The sequence below is a fragment of the Mytilus trossulus genome, unplaced genomic scaffold, assembly GCF_036588685.1.
Source record: "Mytilus trossulus isolate FHL-02 unplaced genomic scaffold, PNRI_Mtr1.1.1.hap1 h1tg000158l__unscaffolded, whole genome shotgun sequence".
Taxonomy (NCBI): Eukaryota; Metazoa; Mollusca; class Bivalvia; order Mytilida; family Mytilidae; genus Mytilus; species Mytilus trossulus.
The window spans coordinates 3,562,321-3,580,519 of NW_026963304.1; the positions used below are offsets into that span (position 1 = coordinate 3,562,321).

Genomic DNA, 18,199 nt, shown 5'->3' on the forward strand with positions numbered 1-18,199 from the left:
TAGATTACGGAAAGTGTACAGTTTTGTCCGGTTTTGTTTCTAAAGATTAAAACGTTATGATCGTTGACCTTTAACCTTATTGGTGAAAACCGTTGAAGCTGGTTGATCAATTGTCCGGATTAATTTATATGTTTTATTGATACACACGAACAACTTAAACTTTAGTTAAAAATTACATGTGGTAAGTTTCGACATTGTAGTTGGAAATTCATTTGATTAGGTGATAAAGTGTGTATAAAAGTATTTTGAGACAAGATTCTGTACATTTTCACAAAGCATGCTGTTTTGGTTTATTACCACGTGCTCAGATATATTGTCAACTTTTGCTACACAAATTCTATACATGAAAAAAATATTATATCAAGCTATTCATGATCATATGTATCTTTTTACATCATTTAAAAATTTGCTGTTTTTAGCATTAATATATATGTTAATTTCGTATGTGTTTAAAAATTCATTTCTGAAAACTGCATAAGGGTCTATGTCTTTTTGTTTATAATTTGATATATGAGTGCTTTTATGAATTGAATATAATAAGACAGTTAGGAAGAGATTTACATCATTATACGTAGGATCATGTATTTTATAGCCCAGTACTAAAGTTTTAAAATTAAAAATATGTGACCCAATTTTGATTTTGCTTACAAGTACATATATTTTCTTCCAAAATTCATGAAAGAATTGACATTTGAGAAAAAAGTGTTCGTAATCTTCAGTCACGTTACACAAGTCACACATACTTGTTTCTTGTATGTGCCATTGTAGTAATAATTGTTTACATGGTAGGATGAAATGGAGTAATTTCCATCTTAACATTTTATATTTGTTATTAATTAAATATGTTAAAGTAAATTGAAGCACATTATTTATTGGAGTGATTGATTCTAGATTGAAGATGTTTTTCCACTTGGAGAACCCTAGTGGTCTCTCCTCATTTTTGTTATTTAAATAGTTATATATATCTTTGGATGACATATTTTCAATTAGTTCTGTTTTTTTGTTAACACTCAAGGACAAGTTTAATTTTGTTTTTACAGAAGTTTTCAAAGATTTGTCAGATTTTAATGTACTAACCCATTCTTTTGGAATACAATTTTTCAATTTTAAAAGTTCTGAGATCCAATTGGATTTTGAGGTTAGTTTTTCCAATATAAGTTTTTTGTGATATGTGCCCTTTTTGGTCAATTATATCATTAATGAAAATAATACCATCTTTTATCCAATTTGGGTAAACTAAACATTTTCCTTTAAATTTTATATTTTTATTACCCCACAACATTTGCTGCCTTATATTTCTAAAATTTATGATGGGTGTATTACTTGTTGGTGTATTTTATGCTTCATACCAGCTCTTTAATATGTTCAAGTAAAATGAGGGTAGGACATTACTTAAATTAGGTAATGATTTTATGTTGTCAGGCATCATGTGAAATATAAGGTTGTTTTTACCAAATTTATTGAAATAATATGTTGGAATGACTTTCCAATTAGCAAATTCTATTGCCGTTAATCGTTTAACCCATGAAATATTTAGTGCATTTAAGAAGCAATCAATGTCTGTCATTTTTAGACCTCCATTTGTGTAATCTTTGGTTAGTGTTAAACGTTTTACCTTTTCTTGTTTATTATTCCATATAAAATTATAAACAAATTTTTTAAAATCTTTTATGTACATTTGGGGTATTGAAACAACCGAAGCCAAAAAAGTAAGATTAGGTAAAATAAGCGACTTAACAACTGTTATTCGTCCTATCATGGTTAAATTTCTTTTTTCCCAATCAAGAATTAATTTTTTTTGTCTGTTTCATTGTTTTTTCAATATTTAATTTGTCACATTCACTTTTATCTAATCCAAAGTAAACACCTAGACTTTTAATTGGTTCTTTGCTCCAGTGTATATTTTCAATTTTTTCTTTACAATGTTTAAGTCTACCTAACCATATACCTTCTGTTTTAGATTTATTCAGTTTCAAACCAGAAAGTGTTCCAAATATTTCTATTAGGTTTAATGCTTGGTGTATTTCATTTTTTGAACTGAGAAAGAGTGTTGGGTCATAAGCCAATTGGGAAATTTTTAAACTATGCGTTTTTTCATCAAGTTTAATTTGAAACCCTTTAATGTTTGAATCTTGTCTTACTCTACAGGCCAGAATTTCAACTGCTATAACAAAAATAAGAGAACTTAACGGACATCCTTGTTTTATACCACGGTGAAGACTATAGGTTTCTGAGATCCAGCCGTTATTAGACAGGCATCCTTTAGTATCATTGTATAACGTTTTAACCCATTTTAAGAAGGAGTGTGGTATTCCAAATTTCAGTAGAGATTCATACATGAAGGGCCATTCTAAAGAATCAAAGGCTTTGGAAAAGTCTATGAACAATAAAACCCCATCTATATTAAATTTTTCTGAGTAGTCTATAATATCTTGAATCTGGCGAATGTTAAAACCTATGTACCGATTTTTTATATATCCATTCTGATCGCTATGAATAATTTTGGACAACACTATCTTTAATCTTTGCGCTAAGGCATAGGCCATAAGCTTAGTGTCTACATTTAATAAAGTGATTGGCCTGTAGTTATCTAATGATAATGGATCATTTTTTTTATATAATAAGGAGATAACACCTATTTTTTGGAGAGTTGTCATTTCTTCTTTTTCATAACATGTATTAAATACTTTCACTGCAGATTCTTTTAGGTATGACCAAAATGTTCGATAAAATTCTACACTGAGACCATCTAGTCCAGGGGATTTATTTAGTTTCATGTTAAATATAGCATTTGTACATTCTTCTAATGTTAGGTTGCCCCCCAATAGTTCAGTCATTATTGGATAGTGAGTGATCTATCTTTGTTTGACTTATATAATTTTTTTATTTCTGAAGGGTCTGGTTTAGTACTTTTATACAAATTTTGGTAGTAATGTTTCCCTAGAATAAGAATATCAGACGCGTCTGTAACAATATTACCATGTTCATTTCTAAGGGCGGAAATGGTTTTCTTGGTTTGTCTTGATTTTTCAAGACCCAAAAAAAAATTTGTGTTTTTTTCCCCTTCCTCTGCCCATCTGACTCGGGATCTAATTTGTGCACCTCTAGTTTCTTTTACATATAAATTTTGTAAATTGTTTTCTACATTATTTATTTCTTTTTTAAAATGTTCAGAATTACTTGATTTTTCATTTAAGAATTTTAACTTATTTTCTAAATGTTTAATTTCATTTTTACTTTCAGCAGCCTTTTGTTTGCAGTATGCAATGGTTACCTCCCTTACTTCAGTTTTGAAAATGTCCCAAGTAACTCGAGGATCATTATTTTTGGTGAGTATTTTTTCTTGATGAGTATCAATTAGTTTAATTATTATTTCTTTGTATTTTGTATCATTCAGTATACTGTTATTTATCTTAAAGAATCCTTTGCCTTTATTTTGAGCTTTAAGTCTTATTTGTAAAGAGATTGCTTGATGATCTGTATGTGATATTAGTGCAGGTCTTATGTCTGCTGATATTATGTGCGGTCTTATATCTGGGCTTATTAGAAAAAAATCAATTCTGCTTGCAACACTTCTATTGTTTTTTCTTCTCCATGTAAATTGACTGCTGTTTTGATTTAGTTCTCTCCAAATATCAATAAGTTTATATTTTTTTATAAGTTGCTTTAAACTGTTAACAGGTTTATTTTGATTATTAGGGCTAATACTTTTTCTATCAAATGAAGTTAAACTTTCATTCATATCACCCCCCATTATTAATATTCCTAAGCGGTTATTGTAAATGATATTGTTTACTTTTTTGAAAAAAGAGTTTCTATTTCGACGAATGTTCGGAGCATATACATTCAGTAGTGTAAAAATATTACCATCAAGTTCTATGTTAATGAGTATTATTCTTCCATCATTATCTCTAGTTTCATTAATAGTTTTATATTTTATGTTATCTTTTATAAGAATTGTTACGCCTCTTGATTGTGAATTTCCAAAACTATGGTAAAGTTTCCCTTTTATCTCATTGTTTATGACATTTTCATGTTTTTCAATAAAGTGTGATTCTTGTATGAATAAAATATTACATTTTTGGTTTTTGCACCATAGGTTTAATCTTTCTCTCTTTTCTTTTTGCCCTAAGCCTTGACAGTTTAAGGAACATATATTTAGTTTTTTCACTCATTACAGAGATTATTTATTTTTATATTACACGCGTACGTCATACACGTATCTTCAGAATTATACAATATAGACAAAAGGTTGAGCTTAAAAAGTAAATAAGTTGATATCATATTGTTAATATACACACAGAAATTGTTTACATACACATTTAAATTATACACATATAAATTATACGGCATAATGTATTTTATGGAGTGGAGTGTTGGAGTGGAGTATTAGAGAGGTGTTGGAGTGAGATTTTGGAGTGAAATTTTTGGAGTGAGATTTTGGTGTGAGATTTTGGAGTGATTTTTTTTGGTGAAATTTTAGAGTATATAGCTTTTCTTTGCTGCTAACCTGAAAAAAGCTATACTTTTTCAAACTGTCATTCGTTTTATACCATGAAAATTGTGCAGTGGTATGAAAAGTAACAAATGACAGTTAATTTAAATTTTATGATTGTGGTGCAAATTTTAATATATTTTTGTTAACCCAGTTTAACAAAATCTTTTTTTTAAACAGAGTTACAGGGTGTCTGTTTGTAGCAGGGTCGACATATGACTAAAAGTTATCTTGAGCCATTTTCTGTGTCGTCGTCCTGCTTATTAGTCATATTTTTGGTTATCCGCAAGATCTTCCTGAACTACCTGGTAAAAAAAAGGGTTGGAAATAATAGGATCAATTTTTATTTTTGGCTAGTGAGGAGTTAAAACACATTTTCCAAAAATCCCCAGATAATGAAATGGTTGGTGCCATATTTTAATTTTTTTATTTCGTTTCCCGTAGTCAAACATTGCCTTGAAAATGAGGCAGTGTCTGCAATTAACTAAATAAAGTTGTTCAATAAAGTCTACCATGATATATGATTACATCATCTAGTAACAGCTACTATGCCCATTATCTTCTGAATTGCTATGAAAAAAGAGGGACAATAGAAAACATACTTTTTGTTTTGTTCGACAGTCAAAATGTTGTTGGCTGATATGTTGAGAAGAGATCACTTGTTATGTTATTTTATTAACAAATAACCAAATCTGATAAGTTGATTATTGTAAAATATGAGATAATGACACTTTCCCCATTTTGCTGTTTTTATAACAAGAGAAAGATAAACTTTTTTTTTATTACCTTCAGTTAAATCCAATGTACATGTAAACCTCTCATATCTTCAGGGTTAACAACCCTCAGATATGAGAGGCTTACATCGTATTAGATAATCTGTGGGTGGGGTGGATAATAAAGAATGGAAATGGGGACTAAACCTAATACACGAGCATGTAAAATTCTCTTAATGAGGATGCTGCAAGATTCTTAAGAGATTGGGAAATCACAATGCTAAATAATTATATAACTCTTAGTTATGCATCAGTTGATCAGGAGAATTTGAAATTGTTTATAAAGGACTGTTGATATGAGGTCGTTCACATTATTATTCGAAACATTATAATTCGAATACTTCACTGCATGCATTTTTTTATTTCTATTTCAGTATAGTTTGTTTTTTAAATTATTCACTACAAAATTTTTCATCAAATTTTACTCCAAAATCTCACTCCAAAAATTTCACTCCAAAATCTCACTCCAAAAATTTCACTCCAAAATCTCACTCCAAAAGTTCTCTCCAACACTCCACTCCATACAATACATTATGCCAAATTATACACATATAAATAATATAGATAACAGTTGAATTTTATTTCTAAATTACGTAGTATCATGTGTTTAAAACCAACATTAATCATGATGATGAATTTTAGGTTGTGTGTGATAATCATATACTTGTTCACATGTTTGTTTAAGAAAAATAAAAAATAAATCATTATTACGTTTATTTTCTTTTTCAGGTTGATGTGTCTGTTGCATAGAACATGTAGAAGAGATTTTGTATTTTGAGCAAATTTACTTTTTGGATTTTCATGATACACAAATAGGAGTATTTTTCTCACAGCGTTATGAAGACTTTTTGGATATAAAGTAGAAGCATAATGATATTACAACTGAACCATGATGACTGGATTTTCCTGTTCTCTTCGCTCAACAATTTTATTTTGATTTTGAATATCCTGTGAATATTGAGAAGGAAGTGTACAAGAAAATTAAATATTTGTGCAGTGTATAATGTAAATTTGATTGGATTTAACAAGCATAAAAGTATTGGATTTGTGATAATATTTGGATTATGTCTGTGTGAAAATGTGATTCTAGAATGTTCCTGATCTAATCTGAGTGTCTTAGCATACGGAACTGCTGATGTACATGTACATGTATCATAACTCTTTTTATGCATAATATTATTTTTGCGGATAACGTTTACAAAACATTTAATAGTTGTGATCCAGCTTTTATTATGACATTTAGTTGATAGATATATAGAAATTTGTTTGCCGTTAAATAGATTGTGAATTTTTAAAAGATGAGTGCTTTTCAACATGTTCAATATCAAAAATAAATTACATGCATACATATATTTTTGTATTACTCTTTCATGGGAATATGTATAATCTACTATTATACCATATCCGTTTTTTTGTTCATTTTTTATAATATAGATAAAAACAACAAAAGAGACAAAAATAACATAGATAAATTTACATACACACATGATTATTTACAAAGAAATATTTGGGTGTTGGCCACACAAAAAAAAGGGGGGAATTAAAATACAATTTGTTCTTTAATCAAAATACATTGACCTGAATTATATCGTCTTCAAATGAGTTAATGTCCTTTTGGTTTTTGAATAGGAACGGATCGTTCATGGACTTCATCAGTTGGTGTTGTTGCTGGACGCTTTTCACTGCGAGTGTCTGGTGTTCCCGCGCCAAATTGAAACATTGTTGTCTGAATATTTGATTTTTTTGCTGTAGCGTCTCCTGATTTTTTCCTTCGTTTTGTTGTTTTCTTTTTTTTCTTTTTTTGGGTTTTCCACTTCCTCCAAAATATCATTGGTTTTATTTTCGAAGGAAAATGTCTCTTTGGTGATTTTCTTCGAGGCCTTTCCGAGTACATTTGATAACTTTTTCGGATTGACTTTTGTTGCTGATTTTGAAGCTGCTACATGCATGTTTTCTTCTGGTGTATCATCAATTGACTCAGTGTTAGATTCGTCGCGGTCAGTGTCACTTTGAGAAGAGCTGCTGCTTTTTGACTCATTTTCATGAGGCATACTGTTACTCTCCTTGTTTTGAGCTTCAAAACTTGGACAGTCAGCCTGCTTATGCCCTGGAAGTTTGCATTGTTTACAGACCCAGTCATTTTGACAGTCTCGAAATCTGTGACCATTTTGAAAACTTTTTTTTTAATTACTCTGCAAATATACTTCTAAATTGATTTCTGAATTAAATGGTATAAACAATAATTTTAGAAAGTGTTAACTGTTTCATTGAACTCTCCCAAATATTATTCATCATTTGTTCCGTTTTTCCCGTATGTTTCTATGGTGAAACCGAATAATGATGTTAAATTAATGTTGTACAATTTACCAAGATTGTGAGAAGTAGCAATCAACACAGATGTCACATTGCATCACTTGATCATCTCAATTTTATAATTCATTCGATAAAACTGCTCTTTTGATAGAGAACATTTAAACAGCTGAAATAAATAATAATTTTAATTGAGTAAGTATTTACTGTTTCAATTATTTATTATTTGTTTCGGTTTTCTGTATGTTTCTATTGTGCAAGAGTAGTTTTACATATTGGTTAATGTTCTTCAAAGCAAATTTACAAATTGGAACGAATAAAACTGACGTTTCATTTTTTTTTTCAACACAATCGACGAAAAAGTTAATAAAGTTACTTAGTTACATACTTTCCGATGCATAAATTGGAATCCCAACTTTTTTGGAGAATTTTCTAAACTCCATTTATTCATTTAACAAGAATTTGTCCTCAGTACACGAATGCCCCACTCGCACTATCATTGTATATATTCAGTGGACGCAGAAATTTGAATAAAAACTATAATTTGGCATTACAATTAGAAAGATCATATCATAAGGAACATGTTTACTAAGTTTCAAGTTGATTGGACTTTAACTTCATCAAAAACTACCTTGACCAAAAACGTTAACCTGAAGCGGGACAGACCGACGAAAGAACGGACGGAAGAACGGACCCACAGATCAGAAAACATAATGTCCCTTTACTATCGTAGGTGGGGCATAAAAAAAATGAAAAACAAAACGGTATTAATACAATGTGTTCAAAGCGCTTACTGAATTTGTCTTTATCAGGAACGCTCAACGAATTGTTAAAGAAAGCCATATAGATTAAAAGAAACACACACAGTTAAAGAGCAATATAAAAAAGTACCTTACAATATAGACAAACTAACGAGATTTGAACATTGTATCGTATTGTTCGACTTTTATAAAGCTGTTATGATCGGTGTAAACAACGGAGATAATACGATCACTTCACTTTGTCAACAAGCTTAATGTTAATACTTACTAGATTATTGCTTTGATAACACAAGTCAATTGAGAAGGATCTATTCACAGTTGGAATTTGGATAAACCTGTCATTCATATTCTCAACTTTAACGACAGGGACTTATATACCAAAGAATGACGAACATTTAATCTTAAATGTCTTATCAATAACCATGTTGTTGTCATCACTTAATCTGTAAAATTGTTAGCATTGGTTTGAAATAGCTGTACACTTTTATAATTTCAGTTAGTTTTTTCACAGCTAACGAAATTCAAAAAGGATCGGTAAATATACGTGTCAAGAAATAACTTTAAGTCAGTGGAATGTTACAGTTCTTGTCCATTCGTTTTTATGCGTATTGTTATTTGATTTTGCCATGTGATTATGGACTTTTTGATAGAGTCTTAATTCGAATTGACATGATTCATTTGACATCGTGCTATACCGAAGAAGGATATATGTTATCCGAAATATCTAACATATTGTTCGTTTTATTGTGTTTTTTGGTGATGTTGTACCCTTTCAGACTTGTTATATAATGTATTATCATGATCATTATACTTAAGTCTATTATTTTGAAAAGCTAACTTTTTTTAAATTAATTTCAAAAATGATCAAAGTTAATTGATGAGGTAAATTGAAGTTGATGCTAAATATATATTTAATTAACATTGATAATTGTTTGACAAAAAGGCATCAGAACGTTAACACACTGAATACTTTTTTTCAATTTGTTAATATTTTACCCTTGTACATTTTATAAAATAGATATTCAAAAATGTCATGTAACTATTAAAATTTTGTTTAGGGTCTAGTCTAGTAGCCTTTTTGGTGATATTGATTATTAATGAATATAAATTCTTTATAGCTTTTAAAAAATATCGCTTTGAAAACAACTAAACAAAACATTCCAATTTGTATATGAAAATAATACAATAGCTCAAATAAAACGCTAGATGCGGGTCACGTTTAAAATAGACACATCTGTGACGTCAAATAAAAACAGTTCAAAAGGCCAAATAGAGTACGAAGTAGGAGATAATTCAGAATGAAACATTCTGCAAAGTTTTGCCAATAACAGATCAGCTAATCTTTTCCTAGGGTAGAAAAGTGTTTTGAAATAATAAATTTATAATTCTGACCATATCAATGATGATTCATTGGAAGATAGAAATTTTGACAATTGGCATTTGATACCTCTCAAAGAAAACATCCACCTACAGTGTCATCGACTCAGAATTTGCAAATACATCAATTATAGATACCAGTATTTGAATAGTGTTCGACAGATGTGCGTGTCATAATATATATTATATCGGTTATTAGAACGAAATATATAAATATACATCAATCTAACGGGGCAGATAATGTAAGATTGACGAAAGTAATAAAGTCCAATTATATTATCATACCCGTATGTAAGATATCACGTGTCGACAATCGTTTTAGTCCTTCTAACTTCGTATGATCATTATCAACAAGATGTGGTTATATAAACAAGACTTATAAGGTAAGTTAAAAGACTTTTGTAGTATACATGAGACTTGTCGCAAATATAGCATACTATTTTGTCCCACTTTATTGATAAGTGAACAAAAATAATTGTACCTAGTCAACAAATATCGATGGGCGTATTTCATGATGTCACCATCAAGTTTTGAGAAACATAGAAATTTTGTGTAATCGAAAACTAATTGTGCCTATTAATTAATAACACTTTTAGGAATGCTTCGTAATAAATGCACAAAGTGCATTTGAACAAAGCACATGCAAAAATCTAGATTAAAAACAAAACATAATACACGAACGAACCCCCACACACACACACACACTAGTATCGGAAATCGTACTTAGACGTTTTTATGTTCTTTGTACTGCAATGGCAATCGGACCAGCAGGAAAAATACGATAGCAACAATTATGTAATGTTCGCAATCGGGAACACAGATCCAGTGTATCTACGTTAGTATTGAATGGTAACAGGTTTTGTTATCGTATATATTGATACACGTGCTTAACTGTGCACACAATTTCTTACATCAGGAAATATCAAAAGGCATAACAGAACCTCAGTATAAAACATTAAGATGTATTTATAAACTTTTTCCTTCGATTTATTGTGCATATTTGTGTGTTCCTACAGCAGTTTATGAGAGGTTCCTGTCATGAAATGGTTGTTATGAACTGTTTTGGTATTCGATAGAGCGGCAATACACATCTGTAGAAAAGTAAGTGATTAACACTGTGTAACTTATTAGTCAAGTACAATTCAGGTGCTTGTTTATTTTATCATCTTGAGAAATTTTGAAAAAAATGTAAATACCTTCTCATGAACTCTTATAACGACTGCTAGTGATGTTCGATACTTAGGGAGGAGGTCAATAGTCCTTTGAAGAATGTTTTAAAAAGGACATGACAAACGTGAAATTATTTGTATGACTAAAGCTGTTATAAGTGCGTTTAACATATCAGATATTGATATTGATTATACATATATGATACAGGTCGTTTATCAGTTGAACAAACTGTTGAACTTTACACTCAGTCATGATTTAAAAATCAGATGATCTTATTATAATGATATAACAGTCAAATCTGATTTATGAAATATGAATAAATACAACACCAGTATCTCAGTTTTAGGACTGATTGAGTACTTAAAGTGTAATCGTAGATCACCGGAATATATAATGACTGAATTATTCGGGTTAAACATTTGCAGGTATTAAATGAAACAAAATTTAAAAAACACCATACAAGACTAAAAAAAGGGAAGAGGCTCCTGACTTGGGGCAGGCGCAAAAATAAATCAATAGTAATACCAAAATATGCAATCTTTCATGACTTGACAGCAGTATCGTTAATATATCCCTTCTGAATTGGTCTGTTTAAAGGTTTGGTTAGCTATTAAGGTGAATGACGACATGTTTGTGCTTTGTATAAAATATTGGATGTGTGAAATACCAGAACGTATAAGATGTCTGCATGTTGATTTATATTTACGAATAATGTCCTTGTACCGATGATATCATTTAGTAAATATTTGACTAGTTTGTGATATCGACAATCATGGTGTTATAATTTTTCAGTAGTACGGTGATTTCTTTCAGTAAACTTAAATACGTCGTTACAAACACGAGATAATCGAACAAGTTGAGATACATCAACACAATAAGATGGTGACAAGGGAACGCCACCATCTAAAAATGGATAAGTTACAATAGAAAATGAACATCATCTCTTTGTCGTTAATTTTGGTATTAAGCGTCCTGTTAAAGATATAGATATCAAGATCCTGGAAAGGAAGTTTTCACTGTTAGTATTAGCATTTAAAATGAAGTCATATTTATTGAGAGCCATATATCGTCCAAGTATCTAAATTTTTTTATCGGATGTTGCGTCGATGGCTGAATTTAGTCATCAATTGTAAATCATAACAATACAGAAACAGGTCTGTAATTAGTGGTGCACAGTTAATCCCTATTGGAATTCTGATAACTTGACGGAATTAGGAATCTCCCTAGCAAACAATAATTCTATCTAGTAAAAATTCTAGGGCCGTTATAGTATCAAAACAGGTCCAGTGACATATAGTTCTTTTGTTTGATGTAACTAGAAAATGACATTAAAGAGTTTGAACATATATATTCGCATTCTGAATTTTTAAATGCCCATTTAAGTAGGTGTGTGACTTTTTTTTATTAACGAGATTATCAGGCAAAGAAGTATATAGTGTAGAAAATCAAAATTGTGAACAGATTCGAAATCAGCAATATAAGCATGCAATGTATCAAGTACTTCCAACGAATGTTTAACACTCCAAAAGTATTTTATTCCACTATTTTCAAAGGCCTCATTTGAACAATTTATTACCAGGTTTTGGATTGTACCAAGTGTACTAGTATGTAGAATAGACAGTTTAGTAGTGGAACAATTGCCTGAAGACGAAATAAATCTCTACTTGTAAGATGTTATGTGCAGCTTCGGAAGCCAGTACATAGTTTGAACTTTCATTGCATTTGGTTCTGCCTGTAAAGAGGTAGCTAAAAGCTTGTTTGTTATAAATGTCATTTTCCGAAAATAGATTCAGATAGAATGTTGGTGAATTGGTGAAACATTTATTACAGTCATTCCTTATAATTCAAATCTAAATTCCATTTGTATCATGCCCTCATAAATTATACGAGACGAACATTACACGTATTATGCTAAAAACTGGCTTTAGAATAATTGCGTTTATTTACGATATGCAAAGACTATATGAGAAGGCCCCTTAACACTATGTTCACTAGATAAAGAAAATTGACGCCATTATATGCTCCCAAACATATAGATGAACCAAAATTTAAAAAAAGTGCAAGACAAACAAAGGCTAGAGGTTCCTGACTTAGGACAGACGCAAACATGCGGCGGGGTTAAACAGGTTTTATGAGGGCTCAACCCCCCCTTCACCTCTAGCCAATGTAGACATATATAACTTAAACGTCCACAATTTTGAGTGACACTGCCAAAGAATAAATTTTGGGGTCCCTTACAAATATTGCCTCTGCAGCTGCCCCAAAGAGTCCACTTTTAACTAAATCTACCGAAGGGGTCTTTTTCATATATGTACTATAGTTTAGCTGCAATCTCCCTTTACTTTTAATATGACAGTTATAGCTATGAAATTTAATATTAATTAAACTACAAGCCATCCGCTGTATTTCAAAAGGCTATCTGTTTCTTCAGAAAACAACCATACTTTGCGTAGTGATTATGTAAGCAATCCATTCATTTGTTTACACGAGACTCAGATGAAGTCCAAACAACAAAAACAATCAACAATACTGTATACAATTATATAAGCAATCCTCATTCAAAAATGTTAAAGAGGTACACCAAAAAATAAAAAAAGTTATCCCCATTTTCACGCAAATCTAATTTTGTCACCCGCAACTCGATACCCAACAAGAAGTGAATCTCGAAGTAAAAGTACGGTGTGTTTGGCCAAATTCAAAACCACTATAACTAAAGTCAAAGCAATAAAGCATTCAGAAAAACAACACGCTTGACTTTCTAAACATCTGCCATTTTGTAATGTTTGTCAGCACGATAAGTGTAACAATGCAGTTGAGAATGTCAGTGTTTATATATGAAGCTCAGGTTCCTGAAAATTTTTTAACTTAAAAAAATAGGACAGAAATGACTTAATAAATTAACACTGATGCACATGTCCATAGTATGGAACGCCAACAGTGTCTTGTTATGACCATTTTCATTAAACGATGTCCATCTACCTTTATATGATGTGCACTTGTCATTATATGATGTGCATTTACCTTATATGATGTGCACGTGTCATTATATGACGTACAAACACCTTTATATATGATGTGCAAATATTCGCATAGTATGTGCAAGTATCCTTATATGATGTGCAAACATCCTTATATGATGTGCAAACATTCTTATATGATATGCAAACATTCTTATATGATGTGTAAAAATCCTTATATGATGTGCAAATATACGTATATGATGTGCAAATGTACTTATATGATGTGCACAATTCTGCAAATATAATTATATGATGTGTAAATATACTTATATGATGTGTGTATATACTTATATGATGTGCATTTTCCATTGTATTATGTACAAACATCTTTATATGATGTGGTTGTGTCATTATATTATGTGATTGTAACCTTATATGATGTGGTTTGGTTTAATTCATTAAATAATGTCGAAACGTCATTATATGATGTGCTTTCGTCGTCGTTATGGTCAATGAACATGATTTCGATTAGAATGATTACAGTCTACGTCATAACTGATTCCGATCTGCTTCCGTGGAGTAACTATACACCTGGCTCCATCTGTAGCTATCGCTAGCGAAACGTCATTATATGGGTCATTTTCAAAAAATGTCGAATTTGCAGGATACCCATGCTAATTTTTTTTTATTTCTAATGGAAATTTCAGTGGTAATGGTTTAAATGAAAGCTTGTCTGATTTGTGATTCAGAACATTAATAATAAAAACACCTTACATCTATTTTGATAAGATTAAACTGCATTTAAGATTTTAAGGGTATTTGTCTGCGTACAGTGTCAGAAAAACACATTTAAAATGATTTTTTTGCGATTTTCTGGTCGCCTTGATATCTGCAAAAGGGACTTTTTAAGAATGTTAAATATTACTCTAACGAAAAATCGTAGCTTCTTTATCATTGTATGTAACATATTATCTAAAAACGAAATTGAATCAGCGTACGAGAGGTTCATGTCTTTCCTGTTACCGCTACTTAGATCAGCCGTTAAATTATTCTCCCTATGAAAATTGAATCAGTCAGTGTTGATCTCAAAAGTTCAAAGTAATCTTTACATTTAAAACGCCACGTTTCTTGAACGACAGTGTAGAGAAAAGATATTTCAAGACATTAAGTGAAAAAAATAGAGTGTACTTTTTTTCATGTCTATGCTGTTACCAGCAATTTTGATTAATTACACCAACAGTATATTTGTAAAAAGTACGATAACGTGCTGGAAACCAAATTCACAATAGAAAAACATAATCACTTCAACAAAGGGAGTAGTTATTTCACAACAGCAATCAAAAACGAAGAAATTTGTCTATCCTGTTATGTCTATCCTGTTAATATGGTTGCTATGGTTACAGTAACAGGATAGACAATTGTAGACAAAAACGTCGTTAATTTTTTTTATCTTAACATATAGGTGCAGAACGAATGAAATATTTCGTTGTTTGAACTCATCTTAAGGTTATAACGTCTTAATCTTCCCAATTAAGCATTCGCAAGTGCAATACTGATATCGGTAACAGGATAGACAAAAAGGTAACAGGATAGACTTTTGTATAGTGATATATCAGAAACGCACGTTCCTGTTACCAATGAATTAAAGAAAACTATAAACTAACTTATGAGGGATTTACTTGATGTTGGGTTTCTTTGAAAGGGTGAAAAAAATGCTGAACAATATAAATTGCTCTCTTAGACTTGCATTACTGGTGGTAATTTTTACAGACTTTGAAAACCAATTTTTAGAAGCATTTTTCAGTACAACCTGGAAAATTGGCAAATAATCTATTATATTACAGAATGAATATATATAGAATTACTCTCTTTAAAACCATATAATTGACTACGTAAAACAAGCTTAACATTTTATCTAAACCTTTTCTTAATAACCCAAAATTTCTTTTGAAAATGGTAACAAAATAGACAAAATAATGAACCACCGATCAAAAAATCAAATCAATCAAACCGCCTCAAATCTGTAGCTATCGTTTGGAAAATGGTTAAGATTTAAAAAGTGTGATAAACCTTGGTATGTTGATACCTCTAAATGTAAAAAATCACATCTGATATTGTGGAAAATTGTCAAAATATGAATTGCAAAGTTTTGTTTTAATTGGCGGGTCTACAATAATGAACATACGGAGTCTACAATAATGAACATACGGTTAAAGTTATTAAATTTAAACAAATAATTGTTTAATGCCATGCTCTATGCTCATTTAAACAAGGGAAGGCATTACATTTGTCAATATCTTTATACCTAGCGTTAGTGTTTTTTCTATAAGAAGTTAATACATGAATTTCCAGTATGTTCATTTTTGTAAATTTTGCCTTGCTGATCATTTTAGCTGTTCAAGTTTCTCTTTATATATTACTTTCTCAAGATAGTCAGACACAAAAAATGGGCAACAATCAGACATTGATAGAGTAATGGCTCATATAAAGGACCGGTCATTTGTAACCCAAAAAGGGAGAAATAAAGGGGGCCTTTAATTTTATTATTTTTTAGAATGGAAAGGTGGTATTCAATTATTAATAGTTTTGCCGCCGTATAATGTTATGGCGATGTCTTCGTCATCCGGCATATCCGTAGACATCAATTGTTACGCCGCTAAATCCTTAGTTTCAACAATTGCTTCTAGCAGAGTATTTTTCATCTGAAGCTAATATTGAATGAAGGTGGTGTGGAAAATATCAATAAGACCATAACCGGCATATCCAAATTAAGTTCCCTGAAGTCGCAAACAACTTCCACGCTTGAAGTTCTAGATCAACTACTGACGCGATATTTTAAACTTATAATGCAATAGAAACTTAATGCGTTGGTTTTTTTTTGTTGTTATTACAAACAAAAGTATTGAAAATGTGTGTGGATGTGTGTGTGTGATTGTTCGGTGGTGGCCTTTTTTTGGGGCGAGGGATTTGAAATATACTTATGTATTTGGAAAGGGGGGTCTAGATTATTTTTCCTTCTTCAAGGTGTAGACTTGAAAAAAATAAGAGAAATTCCAATGTTTTTTCCCACCTCCTAATTATAAATTTCCAATTTAACAGCAGTAACTTTTCCTCTATCGTATTGTGTTTACATTTATTAAGGATTCCCCATTTTGTAAACGTTTTCACAGTAGGCAACTTGAACAACACGTCCCCACCCCTAAATAAAGGAAATGACCATAACTATAAATTATTTATTTTCAAATCTGTTCTTGTCTATGCTATTTTTGCAAGGAAAGGTTTTTCTATAGATAAGTTATCAAGATTACTCTGAACTTACTATAGAGTTTATTCAGACGCATTGCAATCTATTGAAGTTTCCAGGATAAACGCAAAATGTTAAAAACTGCTGCAGTAAATCTTCACTTTTTTAATTTGAAACACAACTTTCCATCTGTAAGAGACCAACAGGTCTCAGAAAACAATAAAATAATGCAGTTTTTCATGTTCATTTAGACACCAATCTAAATGAATTATAGAAATTATATGTTCAAGCTTTGCTTACGCCGATCTGAAAACGTTCCATTCTATTTTCTGTTTTTAAGACCATTGGGGAATCTCTGGTTTTGTCGGATTGATCCGCACCTTCAAAAATATGAAGGCTGAAATTTCATTGGCTGATGTAATATTTACCAGAACAGAAAGTAAAATGAACCGTCAGATCCTTGTAACCAAAGCTTAGACAGATGATCTGTACATTTGTATCTTAATCAGATTGGTTATGTACCGACTCTTCATTTATTGTGAGCAGGAGCACTTGTATTTCCGTGTGCTCAGGACAAACAAATATTTCGACTTTAATAGAAAATAACATGCTTTTTTTTTAATTTCATTATTGTTTTATTTTTTCCCTCATTTTAAATGGACAAAAACTATTTCGCTTCCCTTCTGAAATAGATAAAATCTCTCTCAAGAAATTTGGAATCAAACATTTACAAAAAAAAAACATTCCGCCCAATGACAAAAAAAAATTGTTGGTACGTTAACCCTGTTTACTTGAGACTGGAGGTGTATATATGAGCGGCTTCCCACGAAACCTTTTACATTACGGGTAACTGTCTATTGACAGTCCTTTCGTGGTACAATGGTTGGCTCGAGTGCAGGAGGTCATGGGTTCGAACTTTGGCCGGAAAAAAACCCAAAGACTTTCAAATTGATATTTGCTGCTTCCCTGCTAAGCACGCGAAATTAAAGAGTAAGCCAAAGGTTGCTCGGCTCGAAATCAGAATAATGAGTCCGGGTAAGGTGACATGTCTTCCTTCGGACTGTTTCCCTGTGAACTAGCATATTAAAAATCCGGCTCAGGGTGTCGGT

At 31.0% G+C, this 18,199-nt stretch overlaps 1 long non-coding RNA gene across 1 annotated transcript; it reads left to right on the forward strand.

Moving 5' to 3' along the window:
- The first annotated feature begins 63 nt into the window (after positions 1-63).
- On the forward strand, positions 64-6,111 carry LOC134700510 (uncharacterized). Its single transcript, XR_010103905.1, has 3 exons — positions 64-181; positions 3,244-3,329; positions 5,998-6,111. It is a non-coding gene; the product is annotated as an uncharacterized LOC134700510 (long non-coding RNA).
- The last annotated feature ends 12,088 nt before the right edge of the window (positions 6,112-18,199 follow it).